Source organism: Pan paniscus, chromosome 3 (assembly GCF_029289425.2).
Source record: "Pan paniscus chromosome 3, NHGRI_mPanPan1-v2.0_pri, whole genome shotgun sequence".
Lineage (NCBI taxonomy): Eukaryota > Metazoa > Chordata > Mammalia > Primates > Hominidae > Pan > Pan paniscus.
The window spans coordinates 53,393,376-53,421,058 of record NC_073252.2 but is presented as its reverse complement, the minus strand read 5'-3'; the positions used below and the strand labels follow the sequence as shown (position 1 = coordinate 53,421,058).

The following is a 27,683-nucleotide window of genomic DNA, read 5'->3' as shown; positions in this document are numbered from 1 at the left end:
GCTGGAGTGCAATGGCATCATCTCAGCTCACCACAACCTCTCTCCCGGATTCAAGCAATTCTCCTGCCTCAGCCTCCCGAGTAGCTGGGATAACAGGCATGCACCACCATGTCTGGCTAATTTTTTGTATTTTTAGTAGAGACAGGGTTTCTCTATGTTGGTCAGGCTGTTCTCAAACTCCTGACCTCAGGTGATCCACCCACCTCGGCCTCCCGTAACAAGCTTTTTAATTTAATAAATAGGACAGCTTTCCATGTCAGGACATATGGGTTTTTTTTTTTTTTTAACTTTTATTTTATTTTTAATTGAAACATAATAATTACATGTATTTAAGGGATACAATGCAATGATTTGATACATGTATACATTGTGTAATAATCAAATCAGGGTAATTAGCAAGGATATACACTTTTATATTATTTCCTTTAAAAGTTATATAGGATTCACTTTCACTTTCAGCATCATTTCATCTGGATTCATGTTCTTTTGCAATTACCAGAGCAACAGATCTGATGTGACCTAGATTCTTACCTCAATGCCATTTTTGTTCCTTTTGTGTCTTGGACAGGACTTAAGGAGAAGCAAGTTCAAATGGGGTTCAGTTTTCTGTTTCTGTGAAAACAATAAAAGCTAGTACTTATGTAGTACTTATGTAGCACTTATGAGCCAGCAACTATTCCTAGCTCCATTGTACAGATAAGGAGACTGAGGCCTAGAGAGATTAAGTAATTTACTTGCTCAAGGTCATACAGTTAGAAAGTCAGAACTTGAACCTTGGCTCTTTGACTCCAAAGCCTGTATATTTACACCACACTGTCTCTTTATCTCTTTTACAAGTCTTTTACCTAAACTAATTAATATGAAGTGGCTTCCATAGCATTATGCAGTCAACCATGGTGTAAAAGTCAATAAAGATAAGCCCTACCACTTATCTCTGTGGCTCAACTAGCAACAGAAAGCAGGGAGTTGTCTGAAGGAGCAGCTTCATTTCGGCTGTTTCTCTCTCCAGCCTCTCCCCACCTGTCACTGTTAGCCTCGAGTTTGACCCTCAACATCCCCAGAGGATGCCTCCTAGGACTCGAACCTCATTTAGTGTCTCTACTGCCGATGGACGCCATGAGTGGAGCTGTCGACCACCTTGGGTGAAGTGGTGGTCTCCACGTCCCAACTGCGCAGCACGATGGCCACAGAAAGGTTGTATCTACCCCACCCAGCACAACACATGCAGAAATTTCAAAAGAGCCTATTTAAGTAGATGAGCATAGATAGATAATTCTGGGAGAACATCCTTAAAAGGAGTTTGTTTTTTTGTTTGCTTTGTGTGGGTTTTTGTCTAAATAAACTAGACTGCTTTAATATACTGCCTCTTTTAATGAAATAAAGTAATTGTCTCCTTAGCTGTGTGCTAGGAAAGCCAATACAAAGACATATAAGAAAAACCCCACAGACCTAGATTCCTAAAACCATTCATATTTGATCCCATTCTCAAGATATCTCATTATATACATGCAAATAGTCCAAAATCTGGAAAAATCCCAAATCCAAAACACTTCTTCTTCCAAGAATTTCAGATAAGGGTTACTTAGCCTGCCTCATGCTCCCCAAAATAGGCATCTTCATAGAACTTTAAGGTGAGAAGGGGACTGAAGATTTAAGAAGTTCCATTTCTTCTCTGATACGTTTTCCAACAGTCCCCCAAAGTGGGCAACTAGCTTCCATCTGAACACAGTCAAGGAAAGTGAACTCACTAAGTAGGAAAGCAGACTATTTCATTTTCAGAACCCGTTGAGGGAGGGGGAAGGGATAGCATTAGGAGATATACCTAATGTAAATGATGAGTTAACGGGTGCAGCACACCAACATGGCACATGTATACATATGTAACGAACCTGCATGTTGTGCACATGTACCCTAGAACTTAAAGTATAATATATATATATATATAAAATTTAAAAAAAGAACCTGTTGAATTGCAACAGTGTTCTTCTTTATGGTAACTCCATATCTGCTGTCCCAAAACTTCAATTCTTTCATCCTTCTTGGACCAAACAGAAAACATCGAATAGTTTTTATACTTTACCACCTTCCAATCTTTAAGAATAGTCACCATTTCCTTGCCAAATTGTTTCTTTTCCAGGTTAAGGTCTTTAATTCAATCTTCACCTATTATTCCCATGTCATGATCTAGCATTTTGGACTGTTAAGGTCCCTCTTCTTTATATGCCCTAAATTGTCCATGTTGCTCTCAGACTGTGACAGTTATCACATAACATGGTACTTCAGGGAAGACTAGATAAGGACAGCCACTTACCTTGCTCTTGATGGTCTACTTCTATTAGATGTGCTAAGGTTAAGATTTCATCCAGTTCTTTAAAAGCAGGGGAAATTAAGGAACTTTATTCTGGAAAGTTTGTAAAGAAATCAACCAGTCATGGAATGGCAATTATGAAAAGCACAAAAAATAACACATGTTGGTAAGTATGCAGAGAAAAGGCAACTCTTATACACTGTTGGTGGGAGCGTAAATTAGTCCAGCCACTGTGGAAAATAGTATGGCAATTTCTCGAAAAACTGAAAATAGAACTACCCTTTGAGCCAGCAATCCCACTACTGGGTATCTATCCAAAGGAAAAGAAATCAGTATATCAAAGGGATACCTGCACTCACATTTTGAGCGCTATTCACAATAGCAAGATATGGAATCCTAAGTGTTCATCAGCAGACAAAAGGATAAAGAAAATGTATATATACATAGTGGAATACTATTTGGCCATAAAAAAGAATGAAATCATGTCATTTGCAGCAACATGGGTGGAACTAGAGGTTCTTAACATTAAGTGAAATAAGCCAGGTAGAGAAAGACAAATATCATCATATGTTTTCACTCATATGTGGGGGCTAAAAAAGTTGATCCCATGGAGGTAGAGAGTCGAGTGTTAGATATTAAAGGCTGGGAAGGGTAAGTGGGTGAGTGGTGGTGATGAAGAGACGTTGGTTAATGGGTACAAACTTACAGTTAAAGGAATACGCTCTAATGTTCGACAGCAGAGTGGGGTGACTATAGTTCAAAACAATGTATTGTGTATTTCACAGTAGCTAGAAAAGAGACTTGAAAAACTCCCAACACGTAGAAATGATGAATACTCCAGGTGATAGATACCGTAAATACTCCAACTTAATCATTATACATTCTATGCATGTAACAAAATATCACATGTATCCCATAACTATGTACATATATTATGTATTAATAAAAATAAATAGAAATCAACTGGTCAATTTATTTTTCTTCAAACAATAATACAGGAAGCCAGGCAGAGTGGATCATACCTGTAATCCCAGCACTTTGAGAGGCCAAGGCAGGCAGATCGCTTGAGCCCAGGAATTCAAGACCAGCCTGGGCAACATGGTGAAACCCCATCTCTACAGAAAAATACAAAAATTAGCTGGATGTGGTGATGTGCACCTGTAATCCTAGCTACTTGGAAGGCTGAGGTGGGAGGATTGCTTGAGCCCTGGAGGTTGAGTCTGTGGTGAGCAGTGATCATGTACAAGCTGCACCCCAGCCTGGGAGACACAACTAGACTCTGTCTCAAATAATAATAATAATACAGAAAAAAACTATGGACCTAGATATTTTATTTTATGTATCGTAGTATCTTTCTTACATATCAGTTTTTGTAACAATATTTATCCACGATACCATCTGTAAGACAGGAATTGTGTAAAAATAACAATGCTGGCTATGCACAGTGACTCATACCTGTGGTCCCAGCACTTTGGGAGGCTAAGACAGGAGGCTCACTTGAGACCAGGAGTTCAAGACCACCCTGAGCAACATAGTGAGACCCTGTCTCTGCAAAAAATTAAAAAATTACCCAGGCATGGTGGTGTGTACCTGTGGTCCCAGCCACTAAGGAGGCTGGGATGGGAGGATTGCTTGAGTCCAGGAAGCTAAGGCTGCAGTGAACTATGAGTGCACCACTGCACTCTAGCCTTGGTGACGGAGTGGTATCTTATCTTTAAAAAAAGAAAGAAAGAAAAACAAAAAACCAATGCTTAACTTTTCATAAGTGTCTGAGTAACAATCCCTGTGGTACCAAATATTGTGGCCTGTTGAAAGAGATGAACTACTGTAGAGTATTTCTTTATGCCAGTGATTCTTTGAAATGGATGGCTAGGCTGTTAAAGACCTGCATTTTTTTTTTTAGCAGCCACCTCCTCATCCCACCCTTTACTGCCATCTTGATGGAGTCATGTTTATATGAATTTGTTCAGATCGCTTTGAAAGAGCTCACTACTTCCCTCCTCCACTGAGGATTTAGGTACCCACTCCAGATCCAGATTTGGTTTTGTATCACTAGAAAAAATGTAATAGAGTAGATCTATCTGGAAAGGCTTTCTTTGATTAGAAACTGTGACCATGTAGATGTAAGATTTGATTATAACTTTAGACTTAACTGGAGAAGTTACTGCTAGAATATACAAGGCAACATGTGGTGGTGGATATATGAAGGTGGAAAAATACATTAGATGTCCTTATATCATTTTCTAAAAAGCATATGATGGGGGGAGCTGTATAGGAGAGTATCACAGAAAATTATCACATATAGGAAACTATCGTCAAAATTAACAGTGCCCCTCAGCCATTGACTAAATAAAAAAAGGAGGACAAAATTTTTTAAGACAAATGAACTTTAAATAAAGGCCACTAATTATAGCAGAGAATGTGTTGGATAAGAGTAGGTATATGTAATTATATAGTAATTATGCTGAAAATGTAATCACATGCCACCAGCTAGCTAGTTAACCATTTTGCTGGGGGATGAATCCACCCCCAGCAACCATCTCCTTCTGATCTCAGAGACCCAAATTGACTTTGTTAGAATGTGTGATATGGTTTCTTCTTAGAAGGGTGACCTTTTCCTGGCCAATTAAAAGGTACTGCTTTGAGGATATTGGAACCCATACTCAAAGGGATAAAAGGAAATTGAAACTTCTATTAAAAGGAGCTAATGATGCCTGGAGCAGTGGGGATTAAAAAAGAACAAAGTCAGTCTTAAAAAGATCCCCCAAATCAAAGAGCTGCTTCTCTCATCAAATACCAGAAGAAAGCGAAATGATTTTTAATGAAAAGTGGGGCAATGGATTCAGCCTTTTCCCTGGATCCTGGGGCTTCAATCAAAACCAGTGAGTAGTTTTAAGCAAAATTCTTTGAACATTTGGGATAATTATGCTACATAAATTTGACATGGTGTTGTAAAAGGTAAACTAGCTTTTCTTCCAAATTAGATAAATAATCAAGAAAAATATCAGAAGGATAACTCTAAAAAATCATACAGATAAGAGTGCTTTATAACTGATTCCCCATCTGATACAAAATAATTCCTGGGTTAAAATCTAGGATTTTGATGATAAAAGTATAGGAAATCACTGTCAAAATTGTCCTGTGGTGGACAATTGTTAGGTGATTGCTGTGATTGTAATTAGCACAACCTTGGTAGGTTGTACATTCCTTAATACACTTTCTTATCACCATCTGCATTAGTCTACTTGGGCAGCCATAACAAAATACCACAGACCATGTGGCTTAAGCAACAGAAATGTATTTTTGACAGCTCTGGTGGCTGTGAAGTCCAAGATCAAGGTGCTTGCAGAATTCAATTTCTGGTGAGGGCATTCTTCCTGGCTCGCAGGTGGCTTCCTTCTCCTTATGTCCTTACATAGCTTTTCCTAGGTGGATGTGCTTGGAGAGAGTTAAAAAATGAGCTCTCCAATGTCTCTACTTATAAGGATATTAATCCTATCTGATCAGGGCCCTACCTTTAAGACCTTATTTCCAAATACGGCCACAGTGAAAGTTAGGGCTTCAACATGAGAATTTGGGGAGTACATAAACATTTAGTCCAGCAACTCAAAACTACAATGAGATATCTCACCCAAGTTAAAATGGCTGATATTCAAAAGACAGGCAATGACAAATGCTGGTGAGAGTGTAGAGAAAAGGGAACCCTCATACACTGTTAATGGGAATGTAAATTAGCACAACCACTATGGAGAACAGTTTGGAGCTTTCTCAACAAACTAAAAAGAGATCTACTATATAATCTAGCAATCCCACTGCAGGGTATATACCTCAAAGAGAGGAAATCAGTGTATCAAAGAGGTATCTGCACTTCTGTGTTTGTTGCAACATTCTTTTTTTTAAGTATATTTATTTATTTATTTATTTATTTATTTGATGGAGTCTTGCTCTGTCACCCAGGCTGGAGTGCAGCGGTACGATCTCAGCTCACTGCAACCTCTGCTGCCTGGGTTCAAGCGATTCTCCTGCCTCAGCCTCCCAAGTAGCTGGGATTACAGGCGCATGCCACCACGCCCGGCTAATTTTTGTGTTTTTAGTAGAGATGGGGTTTCAGCAACTTGGCCAGGCTGATCTTGAACTCCTGACCTCGTGATCCACCCATCTCAGTCTCCCAAAGTGCTGGGATTATAGGCATGAGCCACCGCGCCAGCCTCAACGTTCTTTACAATAGCTAAGATTTGGAAGCAACTTAAATGTCCATCAACAGATGAATGGATAAAGAAAATGTGGTACTTATACACAATGGAGTACTATTTAGCCATAAAAAAGAATAGAACCAGTCATTTGCAACAACATGAATGGAACTGGAGATCACTATGTTAGGAAATAAGCCAGGCACAGAAAGACAAACATTGCATGTTCTCACTTATTTGTGGGATTTAAAAATCAAAACAATTGAGCTCATAAACATAGAGAGTAGAAGGATGTTACCATAGGCTGGGAAGGGTAGTGGTGGGCTGGGTGGGGAGGTAAGGATGGTTAATGGGTAAAAACAAAATGGAAAGAATAAATAAGACCTACTATTTGAAAGCACAACAGGGTGACTATAGTCAATAATAACTTAATCGCTTATTTTAAAATCACCTAAAGAGTGTAATTGGATTATTTGTAATTCAAAGGAAAGATGCTTGAGGGGGATGGATACCCCATTCTCCATGATGTGGTTATTTCACATTGCATGCCTGTATTAACACATCTCATGTAACCCATAAATAAATAAATAAATAAATATATATATATATACCTACTATGTACCCACAAAAAATAAAAGTAAAAGTATTTTTTTAAAAAACCACTTAGTCCATACCACCATCCAACAATAAGCAAGAAGTCAGGGAATCTCTGGGCTTGTCAAGTAGCTGGGTTTCCTGCCACACTTGGATATCAATGGCTAATGTCTTTACCACTTAAAGAATAGTTGGGAGGGTGGCTGGCAAGCAGTCAGGAAACCTAAAAGCCAGCTAGTGCTGCATTTTCTATTTGTTTAAATTATAAATGAATTAATTGTCCAAGCCAAAGAGCATAACCAGTAGAAGCCTCCTCCTTACAAATTTGCTTGAACTCCCAAAAGATATGTTTAATGGCAATGTAACCAATCGGGAAATTCTCTGTCATAAACCATCAGTTTTGAATATGAGTCATCTATACAGCAAATCGGGGTATTGGCAAAGGAAGCTTCACAGTGTCCAGCTTTACTGCCCCTGCACTTCAGCCTGCCATGGTTTTAATGGTGGCTAAAATCATTATTTTACAATTGAAAATCTTTTCTAGAAAGCTGGTCATTCCTATTTATACTTGGACTCAAAGCTACCTAAGGGGCCCAGGATGCCTCATCTCAGCTTGGAAATTCTAGAATTAATTATGTGTTCTAGGATGAATTAAGTGTTAAATTCAATTCCAAAAAAGGACACAACCATTTCTGTGCTCATATGTATTAGGCTGAGGCAAACTTACCTGGTGTTGGCAGTTGGTTTTGGCAGTTTAATAATTTGAGCTAGATAAAGAAAAAGGAGGTTGTTGAGACAAGAAAGATGGCTCTTCTCAAAAGTAAAAGACATCTGGACTGATAAGAGGACAACTGAGAGAGAAGCTAAAGATAACCAAGAGAAACTGATCATAAATTTGCCTCAAGGATCAGACAGGGGGTCATGCAGTTGAATTATAGGCAGGGGTCATGGTGGCGGCTTTAGAACTTGTGTCCTGATTCTGATGCCTCTAGGCAGCCTCTGTCATGCACCCATCTCCAAATATTGGGAGGTTGAATATGCATGTATGAAAAGAATTGCCCAGTATAAACATGTATTATAGGTTACACATAGTTGATGGGACTGTGAAGTCCCTGAGAAGTAGCTCAGCCTGTGTCCCATATCACAGGCTCCTGCCTTAACTGTGCTATGTCGAATGGCCAATAAAACTCATGCAACAGCATAAAAGTTTTAATTTTTACATTTCCTTATGTTCCCAGGGAGACCAGGCCTTCCTGGAGAGGGTATTCCAGGTTATGAGTTCATGCAAAGTAAGAGATGTAAGAGATACACTTGAGTCTCCCTCTCTCTCTCTCTCTGTGATGTATGTGTGTGGTGTGTATAAGTGTGTGTGTGTATATATATACATATACACACACATATATAAAACATATATATATAACTCAAAAAATACTAGCTGGTGAGCTAATATATGTTTACCCTCATGATCCAGGCATTCTACTTGGTTGTTGAGGGATGTAGACCTGGAGCAGATATATCATGGTGTGGTGAGACAAGAGATGGGAGGAGAGGGCCATGCATCATATTCCATTGATCCTCAGTAGGACTTTTGCTATATTTACAGTCTGACTTCAAAGCTAGAACTGATCTCCCTTAAGTCTGAGGCTATGAAATGAGCTCATATTATGAAGAATTGCTCAGTAAACTTAAAGAAGTATACCATACAATTATATGGTTTATATCAAGTATGATGATCATTTCTGCCACTTGTACCACTAAGCGGTCAGGGTTAGGAATCCTATACTGAATTCTTCCATGTGCCAGACCTTGTTCTAGATCAGGATTTTTCAGCCTTGGTGCTGTTACTGTTTGGGGTTGGATAGTTCTTTGTTGTTGGGTCTGCCCTGGCCATTGAAGGATGCTTAGTAGCATCCCTGGCCTTTACCCAATAAATGGTAGAAGCATAGCCCCCTCCCCCAATTGTGACAACCCAGGTGTCTCCAGACATTGCAGGATGTCCTCTGGGAGCAAAATTGCCCCTGGTTGAGAACCAGCGTTCTAGATACATGACATATGGTATGACATGTGGTATATGCAAAAAGCATGAACTGCAGAGTCACATTCTTGTCTTCATTTCTTCATTCATTTTATTTAACTCATTAATTTTTTTGAGACAGAGTCTCACTTTGTCACTCAGGCTGGAGTACAGTGGCACCATCTCAGCTCACTGCAACCTCCGCCTCCTGGGCTTGAAGGATCCTCCCACCTCAGCCTTCTGAGTAGCTGGGACTACAGGGCCATGCCACCACACCTGGCTAATTTTTGTATTTTCAGTAGGGACAGGGTTTTTCCATGTTGCACAGGCTGGTCTCAGACTCCCAGACTCAAGTGATCTGCCCACCTCAGCTTCCCAAAGTGCTGGGCCTATGGCTTAGCTGAGCCACCATGCTCAGCTCGTTCATTTTATTTATTGAGCCTTTGCAACATGCCATGAACTGTGCTAGGTTATGGGGATACAAAGATGAGTAAGGCATGGTTTTTGCCTTAAATAGAAGACTCTAGTAATGGAGAAAAACTCATATATAGATAAATTACCAATCAATGTGGTAAATGTAACAAAATAGACATGATAACAGGCTTGGGTAGAGAGTTCCTAACCCAGCTGGGCAGTAGAAGCTGGAGGCGTCAAGAAAAGCTTTCTCGAGTTGTCTGGCCTGAACTGAGTCTTAGATAAGTGGGTAGAGGAGGTGAGGACACTGAAGCAGAGGCATAATTCAGTGTTGCAGTTAACGTCGAAGCGTAAGATAAGACACAGGTGAAAAAGCCTGGTGTGTGTTGAGTGTTGGGAAGGGAACGTTAAAAGTCTGCCGAGGTAGACAGGTGACCTTGTCTGGCATTCTGAGAGTTTGTACTTTATTCTAAGAGGTGGGGAGCCATTGAGAGCCTTCAAGTAAGGAAGTGACATGTTTTTGTTTAAACCAGTTGTTTTGGCAACCTCTACTGGCTGGACTCAAGGGATCCTCCCACCTCAGCCTCCCAAGTAGCTAGGACTACAGGTGTGTGCCACCATGCCCAGCTAATTTTTGTATTTTTTTTGTAGAGATGGGGTTTCACCATGTTGCCCAGGCTGCCATGCAGGAAATGGATTAAAGGAGCACAAGAGTGAAAGCAGGGAGACAATTTAGATTTGCCAAGAGGTAATGAGGGCTTGACCTAGGGCAATGGGAAATAGGGGACAGGATTTGGGAAATATTTTGGAGATAAAACAGTATGATTTAGTGACTCTTTTGATACAGGAGATGAGGAGGAGGGGGAGGGTTCAAGGATGATTGCCTCTCACAGTTGGGGTGCCACCATCATTGCCTATCCTATAGGAAATATATAGTGATGGTAATTATTGTATTATGCTATTATATTAACTTATTATCCCCAGTTTGCAAATGATAAAATTAAGGCTCAAAGGAGAAAGTTGCTTAGCCCAAAGTCACACAGCTATTGAGTAGAGAAGCCAGGATTTGAGATCTATTTGACTATCTGACTTCCAGCCTATCACACTATGTGGCTTTGGCTAAGTATGGATTAAAGTGGTGAAAATGAATCATTCAGAAAGTAGTCAGCTTGGTTACTGCTGGCCTTTATGCTTGGCCAGTGCTCAGTATTTGTTGAAGAAAGGAATGATTTTAATGAAAATTATACTAATATATTTACATATCATTTTCATGTATTTCAAATTAGAATGCATGAGGGGAAAAATAAATAGCTTATCCAATATTATATGCAAATATCCCCCACCTGAGCTGCAGCTTTAGTCTCTTCTCAGGTTCCTGCAGCTACAAGTGAAGTCTTGAGGTCCCCTAGTCCATTGTTCTGCCTCTTTGTTTAATCACTCACCATGTTCTCTTTAGACACAGTGCTAAGGACACAGGTATAGCAAATACTTGTTAAATGATTCAGTCATTTATATATTTTTAGCATCACCATTACATTCTGGGCCAATAAGAGGACCTTCAGTCCTATTGTCATTTCTATCCAAAAATATTAAATGTGACCACGACCAAGAAAGACTGTTGGGCAGGAAAAAAGGGAAAAATGTCACTGGGCTAAAAGTGGAAAGTTATGGATATTGTTAAGATAAACACAAAGAAATTCCTGTGTTACTTTTCTCTAGGGTTGCTCACTTAACCTTTCCGTCTCCAAGTCCAGACTTCAAAGCTCCAAGAAAAAACAAGATACAACACTGTAGGATTAGCTGCCCAATTTACTTATATTTTAAGAAAGTGTCCAAAAAGGCCAGTTAAGCCTGTCTGACAGCAGTGACAGGTCTCATCGTCAGAAATTTCAAGAATGATTATAGCCTGTGACCTGTGATGGCTCCAAAGGCCATAGGAATTGCCAGGGGATGTCACTGGTATTTATCTCTCAGGATCACCTTCCTTCTCTCTGCTGGGGGAGTCAGTTCTGGACCTGGATGGAAAAGGATTCCCAGTACCCAGTTACATAGCTGCTTACATCTGTTATCTGTGCATGTGAGGTTTTATACTAGACCGGAAAATAGAGAGACAGTCACAGTTTTGTATTCATGAAATTAGAGACTCGTGGAGACCGTTCTGCTGTGGCCCATTCTTACCCTGCTGTATCAGAGATTCCTTGGTCTGGAGTCAGGGACTCAGGCATGGTGAGGGCGCCAGGAGAGCTGGCAGGGAGTTCCTCATTTCTTATTCCTGCTGCTCCTGCTTCATTTCCAACTATAAGGAAACTCATGGAAGTATTTTTGGTGTATTTGTGGTACCAGAGCCCCTCACCATTCCCAAGACAAGGCTTGACTTTCCATCCCATAGTATGTAAGCAGAGTCTCGTACTACGGTTCCTCTTAGGAATTACTGCTGGGCAGTAGGTTATTAATAGTAACAGCTCACACCCAGTCCAATTTAAAAGAAACAGATTGTTCCTTTAAAAAATCTTCTCTGAATTTAAATTACAGGTATTTATAATATTTCTCCACTTCTTACCTAGACACTGGATATTCCTCCACGTTAAATGCCCTTGGACTACATTTTTCTTTGCCTGCTGGATTTTATTCACTCTTTATATCTCAGTGTCATAGGCCCTTTCTAACCCTCACTGAGTTGCATGGCACCTGGAAAAAGCCCTTCTTACTCGACTGTAATATAATTGTCAGTGAAAGACCTTAACATTTCTTTGGGAGCAGAGATGGTTTGCATTTATTGTAGTATTTCCAATAAGGCACACGCAGTGGGATTTGGATGTCAAAGAAGGCTTGAACTGAATAGGAGCACATCCTAATTTGCAGGCCAGTAGACATGGATCTGTACCAATGTCTGTCTCTTACCAGCTGCATAATGGAAACATTACTTACTCTTGCTGAACCCACATGAAAAATGGAAATAATCATCTTACCTTCAAGAGTTGTGAAAAATCAAACATAGTTCCTGGCAGAAAGTAGGTGCTGAATAAATACACATATTCACCAGGCACGGTTGCTCATGCCTGTAATCCCAGCACTTTGGGAGGCTGAGGTGGGTGGATCACCTGAGGTCAGGAGTTCGAGACCAGCCTGGCCAACATAGTGAAACCACCGTCTCTACTAAAAATACAAAAAATTAGATGGGCGTGGTGGCAGGTGCCTGTAATCTCAGCTACTCGGAGGGCTGAGGCAGGAGAATTGCTTGAACCCAAGAGATGAAGGTTGCAGTGAGCTGAGATCATGCCATTGCACTCCAGCCTGGGCAACAAGAGCGAAACTCTCTCTCTCTCTCTCTCTCTATCTCTCTCTCTATATATATATACGCACACATATTCATTTGATCATTATACTAGGTTGAGGATTAAGTTCTTTCCAAAACATTTATGTAAGGCCATTGATAGATGGTGAGAAGTCTTAATCTAAGTATCAACGTATTTTCTAAAATAATTTTGAACATTGTGAGAGGCAGAGTGAAACAAACACAGTATTTGAAGTCAAAAGACTTGGTTTGATTCATTTTGTGACTTTTCCTCCTGGTAAATGACATATACACTCATTTATAGCCATTCATGATGTTCAAAGCTATTTGCCTTAACTTGTCCCTGAATATGCCTGCTCATTACTAGCGCTAACATTTTTAAATGGAATATCTGTTACTCATTTATAATTGCTTTCTTTTGGTTCAAAGTGTGCTCTGCTCTCCTAATGTTCCCAAATAGTGAGGGTGCTGCTGTTTGCGGGTGGGGGGGTCCCCTTGGAGTTTAGATTCTGTTTCTGTGGTGCAACAGTGACATCCATTGGCCTGTTATGCTAATTATAGAAGAAACCTGCTTCTCTGCTCTGTGACTGTTGGATTTTCTGATATAAAGATACAAAGAGAACAAACTGTCTCCGGGCCCAAGTAAGACAAGCTAGTGATCAACACCTGGTCCCCTGTAGACTGGGCTGGTTTCAGGACCCTTCCCAAGGATACATATTCTAAGATCAGTGCCAGCTGGGTGTTCCCTTCTGGTCAAGTGGAGACAGTCCTGGAACTGGTCCTCTCCATGGAGTTCAGCACGTTCATTGGGCTGTTGGGAAACCATTGGTTTGGGCTCCAGCATAAGCCAGGGCAAATCACTTTGCCTCTGGACTTTTCCACATTGATAAAATGAAGTCGATAGCAATACCTGCTTTGTAGTTACCAAAGTGCTCTTCCATGCATTTTATAATAACTTCCCACAATCCCACAACAATTGTGAAAATTAGGAAAGCATAGATCAGATCGGCTTAGCATCCACCGACTGTGAGGATGTGAAGCTGAACACCAAATTACAGGGTTTCAAACCTCAAGCCTTGGTGACTTATGTTTGCTGCCTTAGTTGGAATTAATGAAATCATTACAGAAATTCCTGCTTCATTTCTGGAAGAGCCCTCAGGGGAGGTTCTAAAAATGGAAAATCAAAGGAAAGGCTATGTGGCTGGATGTGAGAGATTGAACAATGAGTCAGTATCTTTAAGTAGAAAAAGATTTACATTGCTGGTTTCCATCTCCATAAAGAACATAACAGGAAATAGCAAGACTAAAAATATTTATTTTTGCCTAGTATGTGTCAGATACTCTGTTAAGCATTAAGAATGGAGGATAAACTAGACAAACTGTTTCATACCACCCAGAACCTCACTGTCAAGTGAGCAATACAGAGCAGGAACAGTGAACTATATATAATAGTGTGGTAAATGTTACATCAAGCATTCCTGCAGGATGCTACCCTTCCAAACCCCCTCCCATGTGTGTATGTGTGTGTGTGTTTGTGTGCGTGTGCACATGCCCGCATGTGTGCTTGGTAGGATCCAACTAGTGACTAACATAGGTACCTTTGGATGGATAAACAGATGAATAGTGTCAATTCAACTGGAAGCCAAAACATCAAACATTTTTCAATATCAAAACCAAGCAGATTGCAAAACTGACACATCAGATACATACCACCCACAAAAACAAAACCCAAGGATTCAATTGCACTTTGTGTCATTTCATAGTAAATCTTTTTTTGGAAACAATTAGGGAATGTGTAACTAATTTGTGGTGGACTTAGCGAAACCCACCACTGACTCACTGGTAAAGCCTTTTCAAAACACTGTTATGATTAAACAAACCAAAAAAAAAAAAAAGCTCATCTAAAAATGGACCTCATTCAGATCCCATTCTTCCTTCTCGGTTGGTCCCCTAGCATGAAAAGCTTGGTTCTGGTGTCCCCTCTGATTAAATTGTCTCATTGGAACCCTCATTGTGAATACTCAAGGCCCATCCTTCAGCCACCTCTCTTCTCCCTCAAAGCACTTCCCGATGTGAACGGACTCTTCCTCACTAGACAGCCTCAAGTGGATGGATCACTCCCTACTTGCAGGTGGAACTTTCTGAGGACAGAAGCCAACAGCAGACCCCAGGCACCTTGCCAAGAGGCCAGGCCCCATGACTGAGTTCTTTACTCCCCCACCATCTAGCCATCTGGGCTCCTTTGGAAAAAGTACAGCCCATAGTTTAAAACATTACTTTTCATATTGGTCATTTGGGTTTAGAGCCATATGTTAGACAAACTGAGATTTTAGCCTACAGTTGTTGGCTCTCTTTGCAATTCTTACGTATATGTAACAAGCACCAAAGTATATATCAGAAATCCAGTGAAGTTGCTGTGGGCTTTCAGAAGCATTTATTTATTTATTTATGAGCTAGAGTCTCGCTCTGTTGCCCAGGCTGAAGTGCTGTGGCATGACCTTGGCTCACTGCAACCTCCGCCTCCCAGGTTCAAGCGATTCTCCTGCCTCAGTCTCCAAAGTAGCTGGGACCACAGGTGTGCGCCACCACACCCAGCTAATTTTTGTATTTTTAGTAGAGATGGGGTTTTGCCATGTTGGCCAAGCTGGTCTTGAACTCCTGACATCAGGTGATCCACCCTTCTTGGCCTCCCAAAGTGCTGGGATTACAGGCGTGAGCCACCGCACCCAGCCTGAGAAAACTTTTTTACAAAACAAGAAAAGATGGGTTCATTTTGACTGAAGCAACCCATCTAAAACATGCATATGCTGAATAAACCAAGAATGAAGCTGCGCAGGGGTATTCCCAGAGGCTGTGCTCAGATGCTGGGTATCACACGGAGGCCACCAGACTTGAGAGTGTGAAGCTCACTGCCCTTCCCCACCTCACACGCACCTCTCTCACCCACGTCAGGGCACTGCCACCCGCCTCTGTGCACCCCAGCCCCCTCGAGAGCTCTTCTTGCTTGGGAAGCTCCAGCACCATCAGCATCTTCACCATTCATCTTTTAGCAATTTGCACTTGGGCATAGAATAAACCCACAAGGAGCCCTTTGCAGGACTATCTGATTAAGTGCATAGAGTGATTTGAGGTCCTCTCTAGAGGTCTCACTGCCCAAAAATCTTTCACCCAGCTGCTTAGGGTCCCATATCCCTCTATGAGGGGCTCATTCATTTGAGTTAACTCTTACCCTGTCTGTTTTTAAATAGCTACCCCTAGGAGAGAGTCATCAACACCTCAGCGATAACTAGTCTATCACATATTGGTTGCATTATTTTTTATATTTATTTTAATTAACTTTTTTTGAGATGGAGTCTTGCTCTGTTGCCTGGGCTAGAGTGCAGTGGAGCAATCTTGGCTCACTGCAACCTCCGCCTCCCAGATTCAAATGATTCGTCTGCCTCAGCCTCCCGAGTAGCTGGGATTACAGGCACCTGCCACTACACCCAGCTAATTTTTGTATTTTTAGTAGAGACGGGGTTTCACCATGTTGGTCAGGCTGGTCTCAAACTCCTGACCTCAGGTAATCCACCTGCCTCAGCCTCCCAAAGTGCTGGGATTATAGACATGAGCCACTGTGCCTGGCCTGATGAATCATTTTTTTTCATTTGTGGGTGGTTATTTTGTTTTTTGAGACACAGTCTCACTCTGTCACCCAGGCTGAAGTGCAGGAGCACAATCATAGCTCACTGCAGCCCTGAACTGGTCTCAAGTAATCCTCCCACCCTAGCTTCCTGAGTAAATGGGACTACCGGCATGTACCACCATGCCGGCTTAATTTTTTATGTTTTGTAAAGACAGGGTCTCACTGTTACCCAAGCTTGTCTTGAACTCCTGGCCTCAAGTGATCCTCCTGCCTCAGCCTCCCAAAGTGCTAGGATTACAGGTGTGAGCCACTGTACCTGGCTTAATTTGTTTTTAATGATGTTTTTATTGAGAGATAATTTATATAAAATGTGTGACTCTTGAGTATTCCAGTTCCATGAATCCTGACAAATGTATTCACTTGTGTAATCCACATCCCTATCAAACTATAATCCATTTTCTTTTTTTTTTTTTTTTGAGACGGAGTCTCGCTCTGTCACCCAGGCTGGAGTGCAATGGCGCGATCTCGGCTCACGCAAGCTCCACCTCCTGGGTTCACGCCATTCTCCTGCCTCAGCCTACCAAGTAGCTGGGAATACAGGCGCCCGCCACCATGCCCGGCTAATTTTTTTGTATTTTTAGTAGAGACGGGGTTTCACCACGTTAGCCAGGATGGTCTCGATCTCCTGACCTCATGATCCGCCCACCTCGGCCTCCCAAAGCGCTGGGTGGGATTACAGGCGTGAGCCACTGCGCCTGGCAAATATAGTCCATTTTTATCACCAGATAAAGTTTCTTTGTGCCCCTTTCCAGTCCGCTCTGCACCTCCAGGCACCTACTGTTCTGATTTATTTCACCATAGATTAGTTTTTTCTATCCTAGAAATTCGTTAAATGAAATAACACAGTATATACTCTTTTTTGTTGATATTTGTCACTCAATATAAGGTTTCTGAACTTTATCTGTGTTGTTGCTTGTATTAATAGTTCATTGTTTATCCATTCTCCTACTGATGGACATTTGGATTGTGTCTAGTTTGGGGCTATTATGAATAAAGCTGCTACAGATATTACTGTACAAGTATTTTTGTAGACATGTGTTTTCATTTTTCTTGGGTAAATACCTAAGAGTAAAATGCTACCTCATAAGGTGGATGTGTGTTTGATTTTCCATACCATTTTCCAAAGTGTGGTACCATTTTGTTCCATAACCTTCCCAACATGTGGTACTGGCAGTTGTGTTAGTTTTCTATTGCTGCATAAGAAATTATTACAAACGAAGTGTCTTGAAGCAGCACTTATTTATTAGCTCACAATACTCTAGGTCACGGCTGTGCATGGCATCATTGGGTTCTCTACCTAAGACCTCACAAAGCTGAAATCAAGGTGTAGACTGAGCTGGGCTCTTATCTGGAGGCTCTAGGGGATTCTACTTCGAAGTTCCTTCTTGTTGTTGGTTGAATTCAGCTCCTTCTTCTTGTTGTTTGAATTCAGTTTCTTGTGGTTGTAGGATGAAGTCCCCATTTCCTTAATGGCTCTCACCCAGAGCTGCTCTCTCTGCTCCCAGAGGCAGCCTGCATTTCTTCTCACATGGAACCCCACACACCCATCTTCAAGCCTGCAAGACACATTGAATCCCCCTCGTGCTTTGTATCTCTCTGCCTTCCTCTTCTACTGCCAGGCAGAGAATAAAAACTCTGCTTTTTAAAAGACTCACCTGCCTGGGCCAAACCTACCTGGATAATCTCCTGTATCTTAAGATTCATTGACTTGGGACTTCAATTGCATCTGCAATTTCCCTTCACAATCGATGTTTGAATAACTAGGGGACAGGAATCTTGGGACATCTTCAGAATCCTGCCTACCATAGCAGTCCATGATGAAGTCCTAAAATCAGGATCACTTTTCATTATCCAGTTGCTTAAGAATCCACATATACTTTCCTTCTAAAGAAGCATGCCTACTGTAGGTTCAATAATTGCAATCCTGTGGTTCGAGCTACTTGAGAGGCTGAGGCAGGAAGATTGCTTGAGCCTAGGAGTTCGAGGCTGCAGTAGGCTGTGATTGCGACAGTGTGCTCCAGCCTGGGCAACAAAGCAAGACCCTATCTGAGGGAGAGGGAGAGAGAGAGGGAGAGGGAGAGGGAGAGGAAGGGAGAGGGAGAGGGAGGGAGAGAGGGAGAGAGAGAGATTCACAGAGTTGGTTACTGAGAGCCATGTCTCTAGATTCCTAGCCTAGAACATTGTCTACTACACTCTAATCACTTCTTGCTTCTAGACAGAGTCTGATCCTATAAGGGGACTTTGCGGTTTGGTAATTTAAATCACCATAAAAGTCTCTGGAAATCTAGAAAACATTTATTGAAAATCATGCATAGATAGTTCCAAATCAAAATTTTTAAACTGGCTAAATCTATTCCAAGAAAAGTTATACTTTGTCAGCTTGAAACCAACTGGGTAGGGAAGGAGCCATTGGGTCTGGCATGTTCATGCCTAGGTGTTAAGATCTTAGGATTTCTCGGTTGTGTGTTTGAAATCTCACTCAATCCGGGGACCCTGCATTTTTCCCTAATAGAGAATAAGTAATCATAGGCCTGGCATTCAAGATACTCTCATAAGCCTTTTATTTTTCAAGATAGATTCCAGAGAAGTTGGTTGTGAAGCTACACAACTTGCTAAGTCAAGGCTAGAATCCAGGTCTCCCTGTCGCTATACACCAGAGGTAATAACCAGCAGCAAAGAAGCCCAATCTCTCGTGAAGCTGTGCTTTGTTTGGCCCATAGATTGTTGTTCTTGTTGATTTAGAGATGGAGCCTCACTATGTTGCTCAGGCTGAACTCCTGGGCTAAAGTGATCTTCCTCCCTCAGCCTCCTGGGTAGTTGGGATTATAGGTGCACACTGCTGCGCACAGCTTTGGTTTTTAATTGGATTAATTTCCAATATTTAAAACTTGGAAAACTTTACATAAACATCCAGATGTCCAGGATTTTTCTGAAAAGTTGGGAACTCAGGTAACAGTGGACCCACTTTCTGCAGTGTAACAGTTGGGTTAGAGTGGTCCTTTAAACAGGACACGAGGCCTTCAGTGGCCACAGTTCCAACTGGTTCACTTTCCCCATTTACCCTCTTGGTCTCTGTAGGAACTTGAGTCATGACACCTGCCTCACCCCAAGCTGCAGTTCTGAGACACCTTGTCTGACTATTCAAACAATTTCTTATCTGGCCTATATATACCAAGTATGTTTGGCTCTCATTTCCTGGCAGTTGAAAATAATAAACCAGATTTTCAAAGTGGGTGAACTACTTGCTGGCTGTAAGTCTGGCTTCATTGAAAGAATACTTTCTCTGTAGGCCCATAGTCAGTTACCACATGGGATCCTCCTGGCTGTCAGCATTCATGTAATTTCAAAAAGTATCCCTTTCCTTATGTGCTAGCTTACTCCTCAGAAAGTTCTGACTTTCAGTGAATAAAACATCTGATATTTGTGAAGTCAAAGAGTTTGCCTAGAAAAGCCACTTTCTCATCTAAAGGGCTTACTGAACCTAACTTCTTTGGAGAACATCTGTGTAGCCATATGAAATTAATGCAGGCAGTTGTTAATTGATCATTCTTCTTGAGTTTATGCAGCCAGAATCTTTCATTGATTAATAGTTGTGATTCTCAATCTTAGCTGCACATGACAATGATCTTGACAGCTTTTAAAAATAATGATGCCTGTGCTACAATTAAAATAGTCGTGATGATGATGATGCCTGCCATTCATCCCCAGAAATTCTGATTCAGTTGGTTTGAGGTTGGTCCTGGGCCTCTGGGTCTTTATGCTTTTGTTACTGTTGTATCGTTTTATTGTGGCAAACACACACACACATACACACATACATTAAATTTGTCATCTTAACCAGTTTTAAGTGTATAGGTCAATAATGTTAAGTGTATAGTTCAATAAGTTTATCAAAGTTATTGTGCAATGGAGCTTGATAACTTTTTTATCCTGCAAAACTGAAACTCTATACACACTAAAAACTCCATTTCCCTCTTCCACAGCCTCTGGTTGCGCCTTGGTTTTAAAGGCTTCCAGGTGGTTGAGCACAGTGGCTTTTGCCTGTAATCCTAGCACTTTGGTAGGCCAAGGTGGGCAGATCACTTGAGCCCAGGAGTTTGAGACCAGCCTGGGCAACACAGTGAGACCACATCTCAAAAATATATATATTAACAAAATAAAGGCTTCCAGGTGATTCAGATGTGCCTCCAACCTTGACTTGGAGGGAAGGATTCCCACCTCAAAGGGGTTCTAAGGATTTTACAGTTCTTACCAGGGTTTCCACAGCTGCCAATACCATCTACAAATAGGTAGGATGGGTTTTTTGTGTACACAGTAGTACCAGGACTTCTGATGAACTTGAGTACAGTTAGCCTCTGCCTCAGGCCTCCAACTTTGGAACCACCTCCACTTGGCTGCAGCTTTACCTATGAAGTACTCATTCATGCCATGTGGCCTGGCTGGGATCCATGGGGTTTTTTTAATCTCCTATCTCTCTGCCATTTATAGCTTGTGTTTGATTTCTTGACCCACCCTTAATACCAGTTGAGGGTGGGGCACCTGGGAAGGTGTACCAGGAAGCTGTGGCATTCCAAGAGTTCTTTGGACTTGGACTGTCAGAAGAACCAGTCATCTGGAAGAGAGCCCAGATCCATATGGACTTCCTGCACCAGCAGTGGTGAAATTCAAGGCTTTGCCTGGAGTCCTGGACTGTTCTATGGATTTGGCTGCTTTTTGTCACATCTACAATAATTAAAATGGTGTTTTGTGATGTTTGTGGCTGTTTAAGCTTACCTATTTTATTAACTTGATTCCTGGCACTTTCATCTGTCTCTCATGATCCCAATAGAATAGAAACATTGCCCTGTTCTGGTATTTTCCATGAGCTGCCTGTTGTGTTCATCTGTGGAAAAGAGTTGTTTTGAGAAACAGATTCAAGTTGATGGAGCTAGGACCTGGCTTGCATCCTTTTTTTGTAGCATAAAATTCAAAACCTCTCTCTCCTGTTTGCTGGTGTGTGTCTAATCTTTCTCTCTGCCATCAGGCGTGACATCCTGACCCCACGCCATACCTTCATTCCCTGATAAGCGCTGCCCTGGTAAGTTCCACTGCATCAGTGCTGACCTACCTGACCTGGCATACTACAGAAATCTTTAAGTGCATTAGGACGTTCCAGCTGAACACTTTTATCACAAAAGCAAACAAGGCTGGGTCACCTTTAGGACCCCTATGGATTACTGGGAAAAAAAGGAAATTTTATGAGGAAAATTTGGGCCTAAAGTGTTGTTGACTTACGGTGGTACCTCTAAAGTCCTTTAAAAAAGAGTAATTTTCTGCATTGTCGGTCTAGTGTTTAAGAAAAGTCCAGTGATACCCCAGTGGCAAAGCTGCAGAAAGTTCTGGCCTCACTCATTGCAGCTGGAGCTTTGCAGTTTTAATCTTGGACTTGTTCATGTGATTACTTCTATTCAGATGCATCAGTGGATTACAGCCTGCCTGGTGTAATCACGGCTCACTGCAGCCTCTACCTCCAGGTCTCAAATGATCCTCCCACCTCAGTCCCCTGAGTAGGTGGGACTACAGGCATACACCATTATGCCCAACTAATTTTTAAATTATTTTTTGTAGAAACAAAGTCTCACTCTGTTGCCTTAGCTAATCTAATCTTGAACTCGTGGGCTTAAATGATCCTCCCTCCTCAGCCTCTCAAAGTGCTGGGATTACAGGCATAAGCGATCATGCCCGGCCTGTTATGTAGTCTTTACAACATTTTTTTAAAAAGAGGAAATGCTAAGCAAATAGATGTTATTAAAATTGTAGTGCAAACCAAAACGAGAATGTGGGAAGATGTTATAAGATGTATGATAAAGATCTTTCAATTCTTATATCTTAATTTCTTAAAAGGAAATACAGAGCAAGCAGGGACTCAGAGCTATCTGCATACCCACGTTCATAGCAGCATCACTGATGGTAGACAAAGGGTAGAGGCAACCCAAGTGTCCATGGAGGGAAGAATAAATAAACAAACTGTGGTATAAACATTCAATGGCCTATTATTCTGCCTTAAAAAGGAATGAAATCCTGTTACAGAATATGGCATAGGTGAACTTTGGGAATGTTATGCTAAGTGAAGTAAGTCAGTCACAAAAGGAAAAATACAGTGTAATTCCACTTATACAAGTTACCTAGAATAGTCAAATTCATAGAAACAGAATGTAGAATGGTGGTTGGCAGGGGCTGGGGAATGGGAGGATTGGACAATTATTGTTTAGTGCGTACAAAGTTTCAGTTTTACAACTTTGTAAAACTGAAGAGTAAAAGAGTTCTGAGTACAAGAGTAAAAGAGTTCTGTAGATGAATGCTGGTGATGGTTGCACAACAGCATGAATATACTTAATGCCCCTGGACTGTACACTTACATGTGGTTAAGATGGTTCACTTTACATTATGTAGGCTGTTTTTTCTTTTGTTTTGTTTCCTTTTTTTTAGACAGGTTCTCGCTCTGTCACCCATGCTGGATGCAGTGATGTGATCACGGCTTACTGCAGCCTCAATCTCCAGGGCTCAGGCGATCCTCCCACCTCAGCCCCAAGTAGCCGGGACTACAGGCATGTGCCATCATACCCAGCTAATTTTTAAATTATTTTTTGTAGAAACAAGGTCTCACTCTGTTGCTGGTCTTCAACTCATGGGCTCAAGCAATCCTTCCTCCTCAGCCTCCCAAAGTACTGGGATTACAGGCATGAGCCATCATGCCCAGTCTGTTATGTATTCTTTAGAACAATTTGTTTAAAGGGGAAATGCCAAGCAAATAGAAGATGTTATTAAAATTGTTGGCTGGGCGCGGTGGCTCATGCCTGTAATCCCAGCACTTTGGGAGGCTGAGGCGGGCGGATCATGAGGTCAGGAGATCGAGACCTTCCTGGCCACAAGCTGAAACCCCGCCTCTACTAAAACACAAAAAAATGAGCTGGGCGTGGTGGCGCCCGCCTGTAGTCCTAGCTACTGGGGAGGCTGAAGCAGGAGAATTGCTTGAACCTGGGAGGCAGAGGTTGCAGTGAGCCAAAGTGCGCCACTGCACTCCAGCCTGGGCGACAGAAGGAGACTCTCTCTCAAAAAAAAAAAAAAAAAAAAAAAAAAAAAAAGTTGTTCTGCAGGTGCACGCAGGGTGCGGGGAGGGAGCACATAATGTCACGCCCCCTCTCCCTCGTCCATCGCTGCAGCCTCCTCCTGCAGCTCCTGGTGCTGCTTGTGTGCTCCTTCGGTGAGGACCTGGTACCTCTTCTATGAAGCGGCAGCTGAGGAGACTCCGGCGCTCGCCATGGCCGGCGAAAAGCCCAAGGAAGGAGTCAAGACTGAGAACAACGATCATATTAGTTTGAAGGTGGTGGGGCAGGATGGTTCTGTGGTGCAGTTTGATTAAAAGGCATATGTCGGGCGCGGTGGCTCACACCTGTAATCCTAGCACTTTGGGAGGCCGAGGCAGGCAGATCACCTGAGGTCAGGAGTTCGAGACCAGACTGGCCAAAATGGTGAAACCCCGTCTCTACTAAAAATACAACAACAACAACAAAAATTAGCCGGACGTAGTGGCACATGCTTGTAATCCTAGCTACTCAGGAGGCTGAGGTAGGAGAATTGCTTGAACCAAGGAGGCGGAGGTTGCAGTGGGCTGAGATTGTGCCATTGCACTCCAGCTGGGGCAACAAGAGCAAAACTCCGTCTCAAACAAACAAACAAACAAACGAAAAAAACTAAGAGGCATACATCACTTAGTAAACTAATAAAAGCGTATTGTGAATGATAGGGATTGTCAATGAGGCAGATGAGATTCCGATTTGACAGGCAACAAATCAATGAAACAGACAGACCTGCAAAGTTTGAAATAGAGGATGAAGATACAATTGATGTGTTCCAACAGCAGAGGGGAGGTGTCTACTGAGAAGGGAACCTGCTTCGTTACTCCAGGACTGTTTTCTTTTCAGACCAACATGACATTCTCAATTAGAAAACTGCAATTTGGTTCTACCACATCCTGACTACTACAGTATAGTTTTCTCTATTATTTAATTTCCCCCTTCCCCATTCCTTTATTGCACATAAAGTAACTGGTATATGTGCACAAGCATATTGCATTTTTTTAACTAAACAGCCAATGGTATGTTTTGATTGACATCACATGGAGATGGGATAGAGAAAAATACTGATTGTGTGAAAATGCCCCCTTTCTCCTTTAGTGGCATGCTCACTCAGCTCTTATCTTTCTATTCTAGTAAGTTATTTTGCTTTTACTGTTTTAACAAAACAACAACATAAAAATCCTTGTATACCTTGTTCAATTGGAGAATTTTAATGTTTTTCATTTATCCTTGTTAAACCAAGGACGGTTTTATAACTCTTTTGTATGTAGCTGTTACGTGTAGGGGAATCTGTCTTTAAGTAGGGATAAATTACTCTAAAACAAACAAAAAAAGTAATCCTATGGCTGGACTCAGTGGCTCACACCTGTAATCCTAGCAGTTTGGGAGGCCGAGGCAGGCAGATCACTTGAGGTCAGGAGTTCAAAACCAGCCTGGCCAACATGGTAAAACCCTGTCTCTACTAAAAATTCAAAAAGAATTAGCTGGGTGTGCCTGTAATCTCAGCTACTTGGGAAGCTGAGGTGGGAGAATCACTTGAACCCGGGAGGTAGAGGTTGCAGTGAGCCGAGATCGGGCCACTGCACTGCTACAGAGCAAAACTCTGTCTCAAAAAAAAAAAAAAAAAAAAAAAAAAAAAAGAATCCTAGATACTTTTCTCTTCACATATCTTGTTTAAATAAACTTTTTGCTTAAAATTAAAAATAATAATAATAATTGTTGTGCAAACCAAAACGAGTCTGTGGGATGTTACATGAACTTCTCTTTGGTCAGATTTATATAGAGGTGAGCCTAAGTCATAGAGAATTGCTTTTATTATGCCTGAGAAATGCATCTTAAACATGGGACATGCTGCTCAAAAACGGGCCTAACTTTGTTAGATGTTTTAAGGAAACTAAGGTTCCACATCCATGTGCCTACCTGCCAGCTGGGCACACCCACACCATATCTCATAGGCACTTGCCCCAGACTGAGGTAATCTTTCTCATCAAAACTGCTCTCTTTCTAGTCTTCCCCATTTCTGTGAATTAGGTATCATCACTCATCAGTTGCCAAGCTTGAAATCTGGGCATCTTCCTTGCCCCCTTCATTTATCTCACAACCTCCCACATCTAATAAAAATTAACAAGGCCTCTGTCCGTCCACTCCAAGACTTTTACACAAATGTTCAAAGCAGAATTATTCATCATAGACCAAATGTGGGAATAATCCAAGTGTTCATCAACTTGTAAATGGATAAATGAAATGTTGTATTTCTATACAATAGAATACTATTCTACAATAAACAGGAATTAACTATTGAAACATGCTACGACACGGACGGACCTCAAAAACATTATGCTAAGTAAAGGAAGCCAGACACAAAAGATTACATATTGTGATTCAAGTTATTTGAAATATCTAGAAAAGGAAAATCTATAGAGACAAAAAGGAGATCAGTGATGCCTGGGTTAGTGGGTGGGAGCAGGGATTGGGCATGAGGGAATTTTGGGGGTGATGAAAATGTCCTAAACCTGGATTATAGTGATGGTTGCAAAACTCTATCCATTTACTAAAAATCATTGAATTGTATACTTTTTTTTTTTAAAAAAAGGCATTTTATTTGAAAAATAACTTAGATATTTTATATTGAATCAAACAGATTTATTATAGAAAGAAAAGCAAAGGGCATAACTGTACAAATCAAGAAAGAGATTTTGGCTAGGTGCAGTGGCACATGCCTGTAATCCTAGCACTTTGGGAGGCCAAGGTGGGTGGATCACTTGAGCTCAGGAACTTAGACCACCCTGGGCAATATGGCAAAACCCTCTCTCTACTAAAAATACAAAAATTAGCCGGGCATGGTGGTGCATGCCTGTGGTCTCAGATACTTGGGAGATTGAAGTGGGAGGATCACTTGAGCCTGGGAGGTCACAGTGAGCTGAGATCATGCCACTGCACCCCAGGCTGGGTGCAGAGTAAGACCCTGTTTCAAAAACAAACAAATAAATAAAAATAAAAGAGTTCAAGAAAGATTAACAAGACCTATCCACTCCACTTTCTAATTTGTCTCCCTATCCTCACCTCTCTTTTAATCCCCTCTGCTATTACCCTAGTTTAGCCTATTTATTTGTTTGTTCAACAAACATTTGACCACCTACTATGTGCCAGCCACTTTCCTAGATGCTTGAGGTATAGTAAACAAACCAAGCAGGCCCCTGGCCTCATGGAGCTTACATGTTGGCAATAGACGGGCCAGCATCACCTCCAGGTGTACTCCCACTACTGTGCCCTAACTGTTCTCCCTACCTCTGGCCTTGCCCCACTCCATCAGTGTCCACTACAACCATAGTGATCCTTCAAGAATGCAGATCTGATCCTGTCCCTCTGCTTAAAAACTTCCAATGGCTTCCAGTTGCCTTTTGGATAAACTTCAAACTCCTAACCAGGACTTGACTGTAGCTGTGTATCTGGAGCCGGCCGGGCCTTTGTGCCCAGGCTGTGTGTGCCAGCTGTAGCCACTTCCTCCTTTGTGCTCTCCTCCATCCATACTGGCATCTTCCCTTTCCTGGGTCTGCCAGCCCTCTTCATTCTCTTTGCTAACCTAACTCCCATTTAATCTCTATATCTCTGTTTAGAATCCTTTTGCAATCCCTCAGTTCCAGTTTAGGGGGCCTTCCTATAGTTCCCCAGCCTACCAGACAGATTTCATCACACAGTTCCCATGGAAAAGAGATGCACAATAAAACATGTTAATAAAACACGTTAGGTGAATGAACACCCAGAAAGAAACATCTAGAGAGAGACAGGTTGAGCCGATACAGGTTAAGTATCTCTTATCCTACATGCTTGGAACCAGAAGTGTTTTGGATTTCAGATTTTTAAAAATTTTTTTTGGATTTTGATATTTTTGCATTATATATTTACCAGCTGAGTATCCCTAATCCAAAAATCCAAAATCCACAGTGCTCCAGTGAAGATTTCCTTTGGGCATCACGTCAGTGCTCAAAAAGTTTCAGATCTTGGGGCAGTTTGGATTTCAGATTTTTGGATTAGGGATACTCAACATATATTGACTTTTGTTAC

The 27,683-nt window shown here is 41.5% G+C and overlaps 1 protein-coding gene, 1 long non-coding RNA gene and 1 pseudogene across 3 annotated transcripts in view; 2 read left to right on the top strand and 1 right to left on the bottom strand.

The window, feature by feature from the left end:
• SHROOM3 (shroom family member 3) overlaps positions 1 to 27,683 on the top strand; it is a 358,512-nt gene that overhangs the window by 223,017 nt on the left and 107,812 nt on the right. The window lies entirely within an intron of this gene.
• Positions 289 to 3,212, bottom strand: LOC129397595 (uncharacterized). The gene is made up of 2 exons (XR_008625154.1): positions 2,312 to 3,212; positions 289 to 612 (listed from the first exon to the last, which is right to left on the bottom strand). It is a non-coding gene; the product is annotated as an uncharacterized LOC129397595 (long non-coding RNA).
• LOC134730270 (small ubiquitin-related modifier 2-like) lies at positions 22,273 to 26,051 on the top strand (annotated as a pseudogene).